Genomic DNA, 16,217 nt, shown 5'->3' with positions numbered 1-16,217 from the left:
GCAAGGACCGCACAAACTTAGGCATCAGACTGAAAGACTCAGGTTTTAGTCCCAGCCCTATAACTTACCATTTATGTGATCTTGGGAAGTTATGAAAACTCTCTGAGTCACAGTTTCCATGATATACAAATAAGATAACTTAGAAATATTTTTGAGAACTAAAGAGAAAAACTTACGTAAAATACCTAGGACAATGCTTACGTAGAGCAGGAGCCCCATAAATGTTAGTTCCCCTACTTAAACTGCCTATCAAACTGCCACTGCTTAGTAGACATGAAGCCATTGATTATCATCACAGATAAGAGCCTCCTAGTTAATTGGGATTTTATTATACAATTAGAATTTACTGTATTCTTGTATCCAAGGATAGGATAGGATAGGATAGGACAGGATAGGATAGGATAGATGGATGCATGGATGGATGGATGGATGGATGGATAGATAGATAGATAGATATTGCATCAGGTGGATAAAAGAATACAATCACTATTTTAAAAATGTCATTAGAAATGTATGTTATTTAGTTACACTTCAATACTACAAAGGCTTTGGTGTGGTCTTCAGAAAGTCCATACCATAATACATAAATACATGTATACATTCCTGTAGGCACACATACATATAAAGGGACCAGACAACATATAAATTAGGATGGGAAACATAACACTGACAGCAGACCACGAAGTCTTTTGACAGAGCCATAAAGTACATACAATTTTATAGAATACAAAATCGAGGCATATAGAGATTAAAATGACTTGCCCAAGATCCACCAGCGATAAAAGGATTCACAATTCTTTCAATTTATCTTAAGTTGTTGTAAGGGGAGGAGGCATTTACTGTCCAGTTGAACTTCCTGTGTAGCCGAAAGGCCAGGTGGAGCCAAGGCTTCAGACCACATCATCAGGATCTAGCATTTCTCCATCTCTTACTTGTATTTCCACCACCACCACCCCACTTTGGCTATATTGGCAGGACCTTCATTCGCAGTGCAACCTGACTGCTAGCAGCCCAAATGTCATAACTCCACCATTCTAAATTTTTAAAAAAGCCAGCGCCTCTTATTTTTCTAGAAGTACTGAAACTAGCTTCAGTCGAGTCACATCCCCATCCTTGAACCAAACATTGTAGTAAGGTACACGAGATACCCTGATTGGTCGGACCCCTCCTCACATGGGAAAAGAGAATCCGCTCCACTCAGCCACATAAACTAAGGGCAGAATTGTTCAATGGATACTTGATTGGGTATGATTCATATCTGAAATGGTTGGGATTTCCAGAAGTAGGAGGAATAGGTATGCAAAAACTCTAAGTCTTCCCTTTTTTAAAAGAGTATTAAGTGCTGGAGCTGGGTCCCTAGATCAGATTTATCTGATTTCAAATCTTATAATCAGGACTAATAACAGCCCTATAGCAAACTAATAGCAGTTTCACTAGTCAGGCTTTTCAGCTGTGTCCTGAAAAATTCAGACAGAATATCAAAATGGAACTCAGTTAAAGCAACTGTGTGACTATACATGAAACTTTCTGAAATCATTTTGAGCTTAAGTCATAGATGTACTAAATGCATGCCCTTTACAAAAAATCCTATAAAGGCAGTTACTCTACACCTCATGAAAACAAGGATCACAACCCAATTCTGCATACCTGAGAGCGAATGAATATAAAACAAGTATCATTATCACTCTCCACTTGACTTTGATAAAAGCTTCGCAATTTAAGGTTATATCTTTGCCAACAGCCTGGGTGAAGCATTTCTATTCTGGTGACTGAGGGCAGATCTATATACTGTAGACAAACCTAGAAGAGTAACCTAAAAGTTCATGGATGGACACAGGAATCTCACTGAGCTTCCCACTGGCATGGAAGGACGAGGACAGGCAAAATCAGGATTTTTTTCTTCCTTTATAGTTCTCAGTCCACTCTGCTTCTTGAGTGAATAATCAATTAAGCCCTCAAAAGTTGGAAGACGGCCGGATGATTTTAGTCTGGAAAGGAAACTGCACCTTGTAACCCCACATAATTTTGAGAACAATGATGAAAGCACAAATTAAAATCAGATTATTAGCTTTCTTCCCTACATCGTGTCAATGATTTGAAGCCATGACTCTTTAGTGTTTCCACATTCTGAAGATTACACCTGACCACAAAGCCAGCACCCTTACTGCAGATCATTTAAACCATATATATGATGTTTCAGTAATAAACCAAGGTATGTGTAATCTCAGTGTTTAAACTGTGTTTTATAATAAATAATCATACTTGTAAACTATAACCATTATAGTTTTAAGTAATCAGACAGTAGTAAAAATCCACCGATGGCTTTGAAGCTTATCTATCTCGCTGTGACGCCTATGTTCAGATGCACACTATGAAAGTACTGCAGGCTAACAGTGACAGGTTTTAGCTGCCAGAGGCTCCTCTGATTTGAACCCTAGGTTCAGTTCGCTCCAGGATGACGCCGTGCCTCTCCCAAACAGGCAACGGTCAGATGTTTTATAACTTCCATTGCTAAAGAAGGTCAAGCTCACCCTGTACCCCCCCAGGTAATCAACACAAAGACAGAAAGGAGTGGGGGCCGGGGGAGGGCAGAAGGTTAAATTCCACAGATCCATGTATATAGGTTAGACCTTGTACCAATCACCTTACTATAACTACGCTATTCCCAGAGACACCCCTATTGACGGGAGTTTGTCTCAATACAAAAGCCTTCTCAATACCTGATACAAAAAAAGAAAAAGAAAAAAAATCCATCATCCACTACTTGTGAGCAGATTAATTCTGCCCAGGTATGAGCCTGCATGAATTATACCGAAAGTTCTCATTAGGAGTCTTTTTCACAGAGAGTAACGTTTCAACATATATAACTTTGTGGAAAAATGAAAAGTACATGGAATTATTTGGCATGCAGAGGCGACCCTAACCTGCTGTCACGAAGGGGTGATTTGTGGGTAACACTTCTCCTGACACTCCAATTCTCCTAATCACTACAAATTCTAAAGGAGCCTAAAATGACGTAGGTCTAGATTTTCAGCCCAACACTATCATGGTCTGTTCACCAACCAGTTACTGCAATTATTACATGTGGGAAATATTATCCCTAATGGTTTCCATGTTCCTGTATTATCTAAGTGATAAAGCCAATGGCTAACTTCTTTCCTTTTCAGGTGATATTTGTGTGGCATAAAATTCAAATGTAGAAGTGATCCCATTGCAGAAATAATGTCACACTTAGGACATGTTTTCATTTTTAGTCACACTAGTTTCAATCCTGGGATTTTATATGAAAATCTAAAAAACAATGAAAGATGTACTCTTTAAAGTCACTTTAAAAAGAACAAAGAATAATAAAATAAACTTAGCAAATGCCAACAATTTTGCTTCAATTTCCAGGCTATCAGCAATGCTTTTTGGTTTGTAAAAGTACCTATTTTATAACATTCAAATAAAGATGGATAATTCACACCGGACTACAATGAAATCCTGAAAATACTTTTGGAATCCAATGTCACCTCACATAAGTTACTGAAGATTAATGTTACCACTGCGAATTCTAAAACAAATTACTGCAAAAAATCTAATTAGTATAAATGTCTTTTATTCTTAAGATAGTCTAGGTAACCACATAATTTTTTTCCTGTTTTAAAATGCAACCATAATTAAAGCTTGGGAGAGTTCCCCAGTTTCCAAAATTGATCCTTCAAAGAATGCCATAAAGGTTTAATATTACTTGCAGTACAGAGAGCAACTGATGGCATTATTTTTTATTAGATCCTTTATCAAGTAAGTCAAATATAGATGTTATAAGTTTATGAGTTCAATATATCCCTGGGCTTGTTGACTTTAGAATCTAGTCTACCTGGGAGATGGTGCTCAATTATTGCTTGTGTCAAACAGCCAAAGTATACAGTTGTCCAATTATTTGCTTAATTTAGAAGCCCCTAACTCACAAACAAAGGGATTCTATTTCAAAAGAGCAAATTGTGGGGCGCCTGGGTGGCGCAGTCGGTTGAGTGTCCGACTTCAGCCAGGTCACGATCTCGCGGTCCGTGAGTTCGAGCCCCGCGTCAGGCTCTGGGCTGATGGCTCGGAGCCTGGAGCCTGTTTCCGATTCTGTGTCTCCCTCTCTCTCTGCCCCTCCCCCGTTCATGCTCTGTCTCTCTCTGTCCCAAAAATAAATAAACGTTGAAAAAAAAAATTAAAAAAAAAAAAAAAAACAAAAGAGCAAATTGTAAGTTCCTAATTCCAAGGACGACGTTGGTTATCTGGCCACAGAAAGTACAGGATAGAACAGTGGTCACAAAAGCGGATCGAGGAGCCAGACTTGCTGGATCTGAATCCCACCTCGGCCACTGATAAGCCTTTAAAACCTTTAAAGTTATTGAACCTCTCTTGACCTCAGTTTTCATTGTAACATGGGATAAAAACAAAACCTGCTCCATAGAGCTGCAAGGATTACATCAATTAGCACATGTAATATCCTTAGTATAGCACCCTGTGATCAATAGATGTATAGGCTCTTTTAAATACAAAACAGGGACACCTGGCTGGTTCAGTCGGTTAAGCGTCCGACTTCGACTCAGGTCATGATCTCACAGTCTGTGAGTTTGAGCCTTGCATCAGGCTCTGTGCTGACAGCTCAGAGCCTGGAGCCTGCTTCAAATTCTATGTCTCCCTCTCTCTCTGCCACTCCCCCGCTCATGCTCTCTCTCTCTCTCTCTCTCTCTCAAAAATAAATAAACATTAAAAAAAAATTTTTAATAAAATAAATACAAAACATATTTCTTTTCTATGTTAATGCATGTGACTTGAAAACTCAGAAACTATTTCATATATGAAACCACGGACTTTATTTTAAATGCATACATTACTCTGCCTAATATTTGGCAGAAACCATGCAAGAAAGACTCAATTCTGAACCTACTCTGAGGCTTTCCCCAGGTTCCAGTAACCAGGGTCATACCTAATATACTATTTGTATGATTCAGTCTTGTTCCCTATTTTAGTAATTGTGCTTCTATCTTACTGCTCCAAATCTGAAATCTTGTCTTCATTTAGATCCAGAAAATCCCCTATACCTGCAGGCCTCACACAATGAGAGCCTTATTGCTAACCGAGCCTTAGCTCGGTTTTAACTTCTTCCTGACACTCTCTGCTTATTTCTCCTAGCATTAATTCATGGCTTCAACCATCAAATATTCACTTAGCATTGATTATGTTAAAGGGACTGGCTCAAACTCAGTGGTATGGAAAGGAAAAAGCCAACACATGAAGTCAGTCTCTTTCTGTAGGGCTTTACCCTCCTAATTAGACAGCTACCAGGCACTAACACCCCAGATCTTCCTACTCTGCCTGCCTGTCCAGAACCCCTTCCTTGCTTGTTTCTGTGATCTGTCTTAATTAACCTGTCAAACTAATTTGTTGCAATTCCTCCAAGAAGTCAAAGACCCCTTGGGTGCCCTCAAAGACACATAAAAATCTTTATCGGAAATCAAGGTACATGAGGGGACAAATGTGGCTTTCTATTCTGCACTGAGGCTCCTCAGACTTCCTAGAGTTTGGGACCAGGGCACTGCCTGTTTAAACATGAATATAATCTACCCACTGGCCTGCTGGCACCAAATCACTCCAAACCTCTGAATGTATCCATTGTTTCTCCTCTGCTAAGAAGCACTGGATATGACTCACGATGGCACCTTTGCCCACCTGCCTTCCCCTGAGTCCCAAGCTCAATGAGCCACCTTGATTCAAAGGCCATCACTATCATCTGGGACCATGTGTACCCACAAAGATGAGTCTGATGAAGTTAGTGACCTCTGCCCTTAGCCCAATTCTTCAGAAACACAGGGATTCAGAAGAAGAGGCCCAAAAGGAACACCATCACTTTGTTGCAGTCCCTCTGAAGACGGAGACTTTCCTTTTGGGAGCTCTTATTTCCCAAGACACATACAATCCAGCAAAGAAACACCGTACATCACAGAGAGCGAGCCTGTGAGAGGGGGTGCGGCATGAGGGAAACCAGCTTTTTCTGGAGACGTCCCAATATGCAGGGCAATGTAATTGATATGATTCATATTTAACCCCACTTACTCCTCCTAACACCTTGAATTACTTACATCAAGCTGTGTTTTCTTGAAGAAGTAGACTTAGAGACATAAGCAGTTTGGTCAAGGCCACAAAGATCCTGAGTAGCACGACTGGGACTCTCCTTCCACAATGTAAGACCACCCCCTAGGAAGAGCACAAACTCTGCAGGGCAGTGTTTTATTGCAGAGATGAGCCAGTGATTAACTTCAGGTGCTGAATGAAGCCAGCGGGAGCTCTGATAGCTTGCATTATAAAATCAACTAGGAGCTTCTGGGTAACAGAGACATTATCAGCTTCTGCCTGAGCCTGCCAGTAAGCACGACCCAGATGGTCCTATCTGATCAGAAAGAACAGGAATAATAGGAGCTGGGTGATTCCCAGGCTCCATTCTGCTCCTCAATGAACACACACAAGTCTTAGAACTATTTCCCCTCCATCTTATAAGAGGTACTGACCCTCAATTCATGTTTCAAATAGTGTCTCTTCAACTTTATTTGACACTGAATTTATCAATTTAACAACCAGCAACTGTTTTAAGTCATGATAGAGGTTCTTGGCCTCTAGAGATGAAATAAACAAGACTACAAAATCCTCCCGAATGTTGACGTTCCAGTGATGGACACAAGCAATTGAACAGCTAAGCTCGCCATCATTTGAAAGGTGTTACAGAAGAGGCGTGAGCTGAGGGTTCCATGGAATCAAAGGAGGGTTGGGTTGAGGAAGGTCGCACTGAAAGGTAACATCCAAGCCCTCTGCGAAGAATGAGTGAGGTGTGCATATATTAATCTGGGCCTTTGGGTGGAGATTACAATCCTGGGGATCAGAGATAAATTCCAAGCCAAGTGGCAAAGTTTTCTTTAGGAACGTGTATAACAAACTTCTTACCTTGAATTGAATGGAGGTGCGAGTACTCAATCCATTTTTATCCCAAACCCTTCAATATATTCTCCAAACCCTATAACTCTGGCTAAGGTAGCACTTGGAATATCAGCCTCCACAGCCCACACAATTTTAATCCTGGCTCCAGCTTGACACACTACTCCTTAAACCCGGAGCATATTTATTTTCATAGAGTTTCCAATGTCAAACAAACAAACAAGCAAACAAAAAACTAGTTAGGATGCTTTTATGTAACATACTCATATAAAAATTGTCTCTTATCTTGGCTTGAAACTTTAAAACAGACTGGCAAATATTTCCTGGCCAAAAGATAAATATTCCAACTGTTAGAACAACAAATGCAAAAGCTTTAACACTCACACCTATCTGATTAATGCTGAAAACTTAGGTTCTTGGTATGGAAACTGTAGGGCATGCACTATCTGTAGGTCCTGGGGGGTAGAAGCCAGACCTCAACGTTCTAAAGACTGAAAGATAATATCTTCAAGTCACCATGGAGCCTTCCTGGAAGGCAAGGTAAATTCTCCCACGAAGAGGATATATGCAGATTTAGCGAGTTTCCAAAGGGAAAGATGAGCTGCAGAGTGTTATACCATTTGGAGGTTATATTTGCCCACTGGGAAGACCAGTGAAAGGAGAATTACAGGAGTTTAAGCTTGAAAAAAAGAAAAAAAAAAGGGAAAGCAATGAATCAACACTCTTAGATTTTGAACAGTGCTTTTAGGCTTAATGTTACAGCACATTATTTCTCCCCTAGAGGAAAAGAAATATTTTAAATTATATTATTATTGTGATGCATAAATAAGAATATGGCACTGAGTTATTTTAATCCGACACTGATGTGACCAGCAACTACTATTTACCATTGCAACAAGAGGTGCTACTATAAGAGGTGTTAAAAAAAAAAAAAAGCAGGCATGAATAGTGTCAATTTATTAGTATTTTGATTAAGTCTATTTTAAAAAGGAATGAATAAAAAATAAATCTAGTCATTAATGATTCTGATGTTCTGAATAATGTTCTGTCTAATTAAAGACAACAGTGTGGTCTTGATTCTGTTGTTGGTGTTGGGTTTGTCTGCTTGTTTGTTGTTTCTGTTTTCATTTGACAGCATCTGTCGGTAAGGGAACAAATAAAAAAGGAAAAAAACTTGATGGTCTCAACAAAGTTCAAAGTTAGTACCTTTAGGTTCTGACTGGACATTGGGGGAAAACGTTCTAATCAAACCAGAGATTACCAAGTAAGGCCAAATTCAGTTGAGTTCTTCACATTTCAAGGACTGTTCTTATTCCTCTGCTTAGCATCCTAGTTGCCTGATCATAAAGCAGGTAACATTTTTAAAGACGTTGAAGATGCCGATGTAAAACCAAACTGAACCCCTGAAATCTATTCTACATGGATCAGGTAGTTTGGCTTTCAGGGTTTGTACAAAGTTAACATCATGGGGTATTTTAAGTATCCTCTGTAACTATCCTGTTCAAAATCCGAAACTCCTATACCTGGATCTCCCCAATGTGCCCTTGTGGGTTATTTTTAGCAATTCTCCAAAGAGCTAAATGCTATCAGTTATTGCTGGGTGATTCATCATCCACAATATAAATCTGATCAATATATGAATCTATTTCAATAATTGGAATTTAAGATGAAAGGCAGACAGTTCATCACTTTCCTCAGTACAGTGGAAACTATTCCAAGGAAGAGGTGTAATAATGGAGGCATGTCCATATTCACTCCCATCAGAGGGGAGTGAAAAGAGAGGAAAGTATTCAAAATCAGATTAGAAGAGTTTGCTCTCATGGTAACTATTGTTGATGTTGCTACAGAAGTAGGATTATCCAGATGTACATGTGTCACTAAAAAGAAATATCTTTGCCCAAACAGGCCCCCGGTTGAGTGCATGCACTATGGATGAAATAAACTTCCCTTTACACAAAGAAGACTGTAAGAAATTCTATTCTGAAAACATGGTTTGGAACTAAAATATCTGTCCCTGGTCTCAAACGTACTATGTCCCTGCTCTATCAAGCTATAACTCCCCAGCTTCTAGCCCTGCTCTAGGAGACACAAAATAACTGTTTACGAATAAACAAATGCACTACTGAAATAGGCCAAATGAGTCTAATTACCTAAAAGCAAATAAGAGGGGCACCTGGGTGGCTCAGTGAGTTAAGCATCCAACTCTTGATTTGGGCTCAGATCATGACCTCACAATTCATGAGACTGAGCCCCAAGTCAGTCTCTGTGCTGACAGCACAGATCCTGCTTGGGATTCTCTCTCTCTGCCCCTCCCCCAATCTCTCAAATAATAAATAAATAAACTTTATAAATAAATAAAAGCAAGTAAGAGTTACACAGTTAGGTAACCACTTACAAAACCCTGGATATTTATATTTCCAGTCATCTTCACTTTATTCTATGGCCTTTCTTTTATGTTTGAACAGCTCTACTCTATAGTTTCTCCTCAAAAACAGGGCAAATCCACTATGCCCGAGATGTATATGATAAAAAGAAAACAAAACAAAACAAAAGACAAACCCACACACATTCTATCACCTACTGAAGACCACATCCAGAACCCTGGGGAAGGCATTCCAGTAGACAGATATCACAACTGGAAATAAGGCTGGATACTAAAATACTAAGCCCTAAAAGAACCTTGTTCTTTTCTAAAAGAAAAAGTCTGAACAATATATTTAACATATATATTTTGTTTATTTTATTTCCTCACATAGCCCCTAGCACAGGGTCCCACAAGGAGCAAAGACATATCCAATGTCTTTGAAGATGCAAACATCCCTTCAGGCTCACTTCCTAGACACACTAGAGAGTCTTTTCCCCTAAGATCTTGCTGTTTCCTCACAGTCCAATTCTACCCTAAGGACCCACCGATAATTCCCATTTGCCCATTTTAGGGGAATCTCATCCTTCTGGTCTCACTGTCCCTCCCCCAAAATGCCCTTCTTTACATTCCCTTTCTAAGATACACAGTATCATTTCTTCAAAGAGTTTTGGCATATAGTTTCAAGTAGTTCCTTCTTTCTGCCCCTTTACTGTAAACTTTGCCCGAGGGAAGATATTGCAAGGTCTGAATACCTACTTGAAAAAGCAGGAGGGAGAAATGTAGTAAGAAAACAAACAAACATATCAACAAATGTATCTCAGTAAGATTCACAGCTGGTCTACTTCTTTTATGTCCAAAACAATGCCCGCGCCCTTGACCGCCAAAATCACCCTTCTACTCATTCATTCAACAAGAATGGATTAAGCACTTCCTGTGTACCCAGCACTGCATCAGTCCAACATGGTTCCTGCTCTCTCAGATTTCACTGTCTAGTGAGGGAGAGACAAGTCAATAAGAAACGGAAGACATTTAAAAGGAAATATATGGGGAACTCTCAGAGTCCTAGAAGGGAGGTGAAGTTCCGGCATGGCGAATGGCACCCAAGAAGGCCTCCCAAAGGAAGCGACATCTAAGACAACCCTGGAGGAACAACAAGGGTCAGGCATGAAAAGGAGGGAATGAAGAGACAAAAAGGGATCGAAGGAAAATGAAGAAAGGAGGATTTCAGGCTTTAAAAATAGCCTGTGCACAAGTTTGAAAGTAAAGGAAAAGGAGCCAAAGATTTAGAAATCAGTTCAATATGCCTGGAGAAGGGAAACCAGGAGATGGGACTAGAGAGGAAGCAGGTGTAAAATCAGGAAAGGTCTTCAGCCGAGTAAAAAGGTTTGGGCTTCCTACTGAGGGCAATGGGAGATCTTAAGCAAGTGGAGAACAGCATCCTAGCCATGGGTATGGAGCATATCCCAGCAGAGGCAAAAGTAGAATCAGGGAGTCCAGCATGGGGGCAGTTACAGCTGTCCAGGTGAGAGACGATGGAGCATGGACTAGAGTACCGATGGTGCAGAAGGCAGGGAGGGGAGAGATTCGAGAGAGGCAGCAGAGAGAACTGACAGAACTGGGAGCCTGGAAGTTTCACTGAAGGGGTGAGGAGCTAGGATTAATCCACCCACTTCATAAGAAATATTTACCGAGCACCCACTATGTGCCAAGCACTGGTCTAGGCGCCAAGAAGACAAGGGTAGAGAGTCATGCTTCCCCACTAAGGTAAAAGTATTAAGAGAGTCACATACTAAACCCATGACCACAAGTAAATTTATCCGTAAAACTTATGTCACAAGCTATGAAAGACAACTAAAGAATATGGCAAGAGATCTCAGCAAGGGACTGATTTAGACTAGAAGATTAGAGCAGACTTGTCTGAAGGGGCAACGTTTAAGCTGAGTCCTCAAGGATTGCGCCAAGTGACAAAGAAGAAGAAGAACGCCCGGGGCAGAAGAAATAATGTGGAGAGAAGCATCAGTATTGAGATTTATTCAAAACGAGAATCGCTACACCTGGTGACAGGCTGGATGTGGAACTGAGGGAGGAGGAAGCGTAAGGGATGACTCCCAGTTTTCAGCTTTGAACAACAATCAGACGGTGATTAGCTCCCTGCACATACTCTCTTTCTTTACAACAAATGCCCGAAAGCCAGTCACTGGGCACCGCTTCCTCTCCAGGCCATTCTCTGCCCTGTGGTGCAGCCCCTTGTCTTCAGAGAGGTTGGCCAAACCAAGAATCAGAGAAAAAATGGATACAGGATCTTTTTGTCCTTACATGGGGAACTCATCTCTGTCTTTTCAGCCCTCCTCCCAAGTTTGACCACGTCACCTTCTTTGAGTCTCTACAAACACAAGGACCAAGGCCTTCAACCCAGCTCTAGACACTTCCAAGTCCTACTTGGGAAGGATCTGACTGACTGGTAATGGCCAATAAGGTATTAGCCCTTTCAGATTAATGATTGATACTTTAAAGGGAACATTCTATGCCTTAACCTACTAATTTTCACATATTTTAAAGAACAGAATCCTTTTATCAAATGTACAAACTTATTCTTGCAAAGATGCCCAACCTAGAGAACAGATGGAAAGGGAAGCATTCTGGTAGTAGCTGCAGTGAATGGTCCAGAGCCTCATCCACTCTGGTCTTTACCCCCCACCCCTTCCAAAGTAATCCCTCTGGAACATTGAGGGTTTGCCTCAATTCAAACTTAAGCTGGGAAAAACAGCAGGAAAAGTCTGGGATCGAGTAAGAAACAGAGTTTCTCAAATCCTAATGTGTAAGTTAGAAAGAAATAAAAGAAGTAAGCCAATGATTCCTACAATCCTTTTCTCATTATGAAAATAACATTTTGAATATGCATTTTTTTGTGCTAAATGACAAAACAGAGTATCAACCAGGGTTCTGGCAAAAGCAGATGGGATTCAGACAAGGTAATCTGAGGGAAGTTTAATAAATGTGTAAAAAATCTGAGAGGCTACAAAAGATAACAGGGAATCCCATCAGGGGTGCCTGGGTGGCTCGGTCGGTTAAGCATCCGATTTCAGCTCAGGTCATGATCTTGCAGTTTGTAAGTTCAAGCCCCACATCGGGATCTGTGCTAACAGCTCAGAGTCTGGAGCCTGCTTCAGATTCTGTGTCTCCCTCTCTCTCTGCCCCTCTCCTGCTCACGCTGTCTCTCTCTCTCTCAAAAACAAAAATAAACATTTAAAAAAATTAGAACAGGTAGAAGGTACCACACCCAGGCTGTGAGGAGAGGCCCCCACAGTAACCGGGTCCTTAGTTGGGGAGTAACCAGCATGGGGAGGCCCTCAGTGAGAAAGCTGAGGAAAAAGGCTGCGATCCCACCCAGATTCCCCTCTGCTCTCCTGCAGCAGAAGCCAGAAGACAAGGAACCCTGAGACAGACCCTCATGGAGGAGTGAGGAAGAGCAGAAAGTAGATCTGGAACAACGAACAGGAGAAACGCAGCATAGACAGTTTGCCTGATTTGCAGGTAAGTGAATATTTTAGTGTAATTTTCATCCCTGGATTACAGTAAAATAGAAGACCACTTCGCATGTGACATAATGTAAGATGGCAATTTATTTGGTGTTAACTTCAGGAAAATGATGTAAGCTCCTAAGTGCTCCAAATAATATCTGTGACATCATAGGACAGTGATGTGGGTTTTTAAATATTTCTCCCTGGGGTGTCTAGGAAAATTTTGTTTGACCTTTAGCTAAAGACTGTCTCAGGCAGACAAATGATTGTATCTGCCCTGAAAGGTGATCCAAAACACAGTTTTGTGGCCCAATCGCTATAAAGCTTTTTCATCAGGTTTTTCTTCAAGTCATTTGGTTACAAACGCAGGTGAGGGCAACATCGCCAGATGCCTCCAAAAATCCCCCCTCCAAATTTTGAGGGCCTTAGTACTTAAGTGGCTCTGTAGATGTCTTTGTGTAGCCAGTATCTCTAAGAACCAGCATGTACATATGTATGTAATTGGCATGCTGACGAGGCACATGGTAGATGCAATTAAAATACAACTTATTTTCTCTTTCCCAAAATTCCTTTGGATTTGCTGAGTGGGGTGATCATCCCTAGCCAAGATTAAAAACTCCAGGGGACCCGGACTCCTGATGCCTTCTCGGGGAGTAGGCAGGCCTATCATCCCTCTTAGGGAGGGAGCTGTTGTCCGCTCCTGCATTCTCTCTCTGCTCATCTTCCCCCCACTGGCTGGGTTGAGATTGGGAATGGGGGAAACAAGGAGGGAATGAGCACAAGAGCCTTGCCGGCTGATAACTGCTACAGCTGTAAACACGCTTGGAGCTCCTGGCCCCCAGCAGCCTTGTGAGGCTTACTCTTCCTCCACGGGAGCTTCGAGGCATTCTTGCAAGGGTCCCAGCTAGACCCCTTTCTGACCAAGACCCTTCTGTCTTGGCTTCTGGTCCGCTGTGCTAACATGGCATCTGGTCCGCCGGCATCCCTCAACTCAGCGCTCTTGGTTAGGGCATCTACAGGCTGGCTCTCCTCCCACACACCCACAGGGAGTCTTCAGGGACCCCATCCTGTCTCATGGGAGGTAGTTAATCCCCAGTACAGCTTCCTCCCCCCATCCCTCTCTTTCCCTCTCTCCCTCTCTTTCCCCCCTCTCCCCCATTTCCTCCTCTCATTTCCTGCCCCCGCCACACACACGCCATGCTCCATGTTGCTTTTGCTTCCTCACATGTGAGTCAGGCACCAGACCCCACAGCCCCAGCTCCAGGAAACTGGGCTTTTCAAGCATCCCCTCCCAGCTCTGCACTTGCAAGAGGAGGAGGTACTGTCACAAGATAGTCACAGAGCTCTCCGAAGAGATCTAGTCGGGAGCCCCGTTCCCCACCCTCTCCACCCATCTCAGCAGCTCGGAGTCATGGACACTGAAATTCCCACTTAGAGTTTGGCACTCCATTTTCAAATTTCACATCTATTCTATTCTGCTGCCTGGAACAAAACTTAAAGACACATTCACATGTACATTCAGGCAGACATCTATATTCCATTTTATACTCTATACCTGTACAGCTTTTAGGGTTTAAATAGTTCAACTCTGGGACTCCTCAAACTACTAAAAATCACTGGTGGAGGCTTTTGTAAAGCAAATTGGAGCAAGACTAAAACCTCTGCCTACCTATTTATGCATCGTTTCCTGCCAAAGGTATTTACAGAGGGCTGCAAATAATGCAATAATATGTTTTTCGTGGACGAAATTAGGAGAAAGTAAGCATTAATTGGTTTCATATAATCCTCCGAGTTTGGGTTGCATTATATTTAATGACTTGAACAGAAATAATTAAATAGGTGATTATTCTGTACCATTGGTTCTTTTGCATGTATAAGAATCACATGGAGGGCATTAAAATTAAGATTCCGGGAGATATGCCCAAATATCGAGATTTTAATAGGTGATTCTCTTGCATGAGTTCAAAGAACACATTTGAGAAAGTCTACTATCTACTCTGGTGAAGGACAAAAATAGAACTGTATTTTTGTGAGTATGACATGTGGGCACCACACCTCCATATACCTAAAAGAAACCCTCTTACCTGCCCTGATCCGTATCCTGACTATTCAATCAAGAAAATTATTTAAAGCTTAAATCACAAAAATCGTTTAAAAATCTGCACTTTAATTTGAAATATGACATTTGTTTATTTACCAGTCTTTTTTTTTTATGGGGTTAAGTCTCTTTTTCGAGTATGGTTCCTCTAAAGATGTCCTAAAGGACCATTCTTTCCTAAACCATACCTCTAATGCATTCTCTGTAATTCATACTCTGGCTTCTTTAAAATGGAGTCTAAATCTAAATACAAAATGAATGCAAAATCTTTCTGCATTTTTAGTATTTCCTTCTAGTACTTTGTGGTTATATTGTACATACCTACTTCCACACCAGTATCTTCTGCTTCTCACCCCACAACTTGACAAAACACTCAACTTAGTCTTCGTGACGATAAAATTCCAAGTCCCTCTTTCTTTATTGACTGCATGACACTGGTTGATATAGATGCAATTCGGTTAAATGATTGCAATAAGAGGAATAGCTGGAAAAAAAAAGTTTGGGAAAGAAAACCACTGACTCTTCATAAGGATATAACTCACTGAGGGTTGGAGGGGGTGGGAAGTACAGAGTTGGACTAGAGCAAGGTTGGCAAACCATCGCTCACAAGGCTACACAGTAAGTATTTTAGACCATCTCAACTATTCAATTCTGCCTGTGGCACAAAAGTAGCTATAAGCTATAAGTAAACAAATAAGCAAGGCTGTATTTCAATAAAACTTTATTCACAACACCAAGCAGCTGGCCTGCAGACAATGGTTTGCCAACTTCTGGACTAGAGCCCTGATTCTCAAACATTAGCATCCGTCAAAATCAAGTAGAATTTTTGATTCAGGAAGGCTCTTAAAGCCTAAGAGTTCATATTTCCAACAAATCTCTAGATGATGCTGATCCTGTTGATCCCAGGACCACATTCTGAGAAACACCATACTATATAGTTTAACTTAGTGGCTTTGGGTGTCCAGTGTGCTACGAGCAAGGGTCAGTATACTTAATGAGGTGTTTTATCCCAGATTCCCTTGAAAATTGAGCTCTACGAAAAACTTACTAGCTATTGCTTTGGGGAATGAAGGGGGGAGACCCAGGGGAGCAAAAATAAGGGGAAAAGAGAATAGGAGAAATGAGAGAGTAAAAGCATAGGGATGTGTTGCGGCACTGGCCACAGATTCAAAGCAAACACAGCTGGTTGCTCAATCTCGCCAGTTGTCTCCACAGGGCCGGTGAAACCACTATTTCTTGAAATAGTCCTTGTTGGAAAGGAAGGTGAGAA

Source organism: Lynx rufus, unplaced genomic scaffold (genome assembly GCF_022079265.1).
Source record: "Lynx rufus isolate CCGP_SWC_20201006 ecotype Redwood Valley unplaced genomic scaffold, mLynRuf1.p SCAF_20, whole genome shotgun sequence".
NCBI lineage: Eukaryota > Metazoa > Chordata > Mammalia > Carnivora > Felidae > Lynx > Lynx rufus.
Note: the sequence above shows the minus strand (reverse complement) of the source record.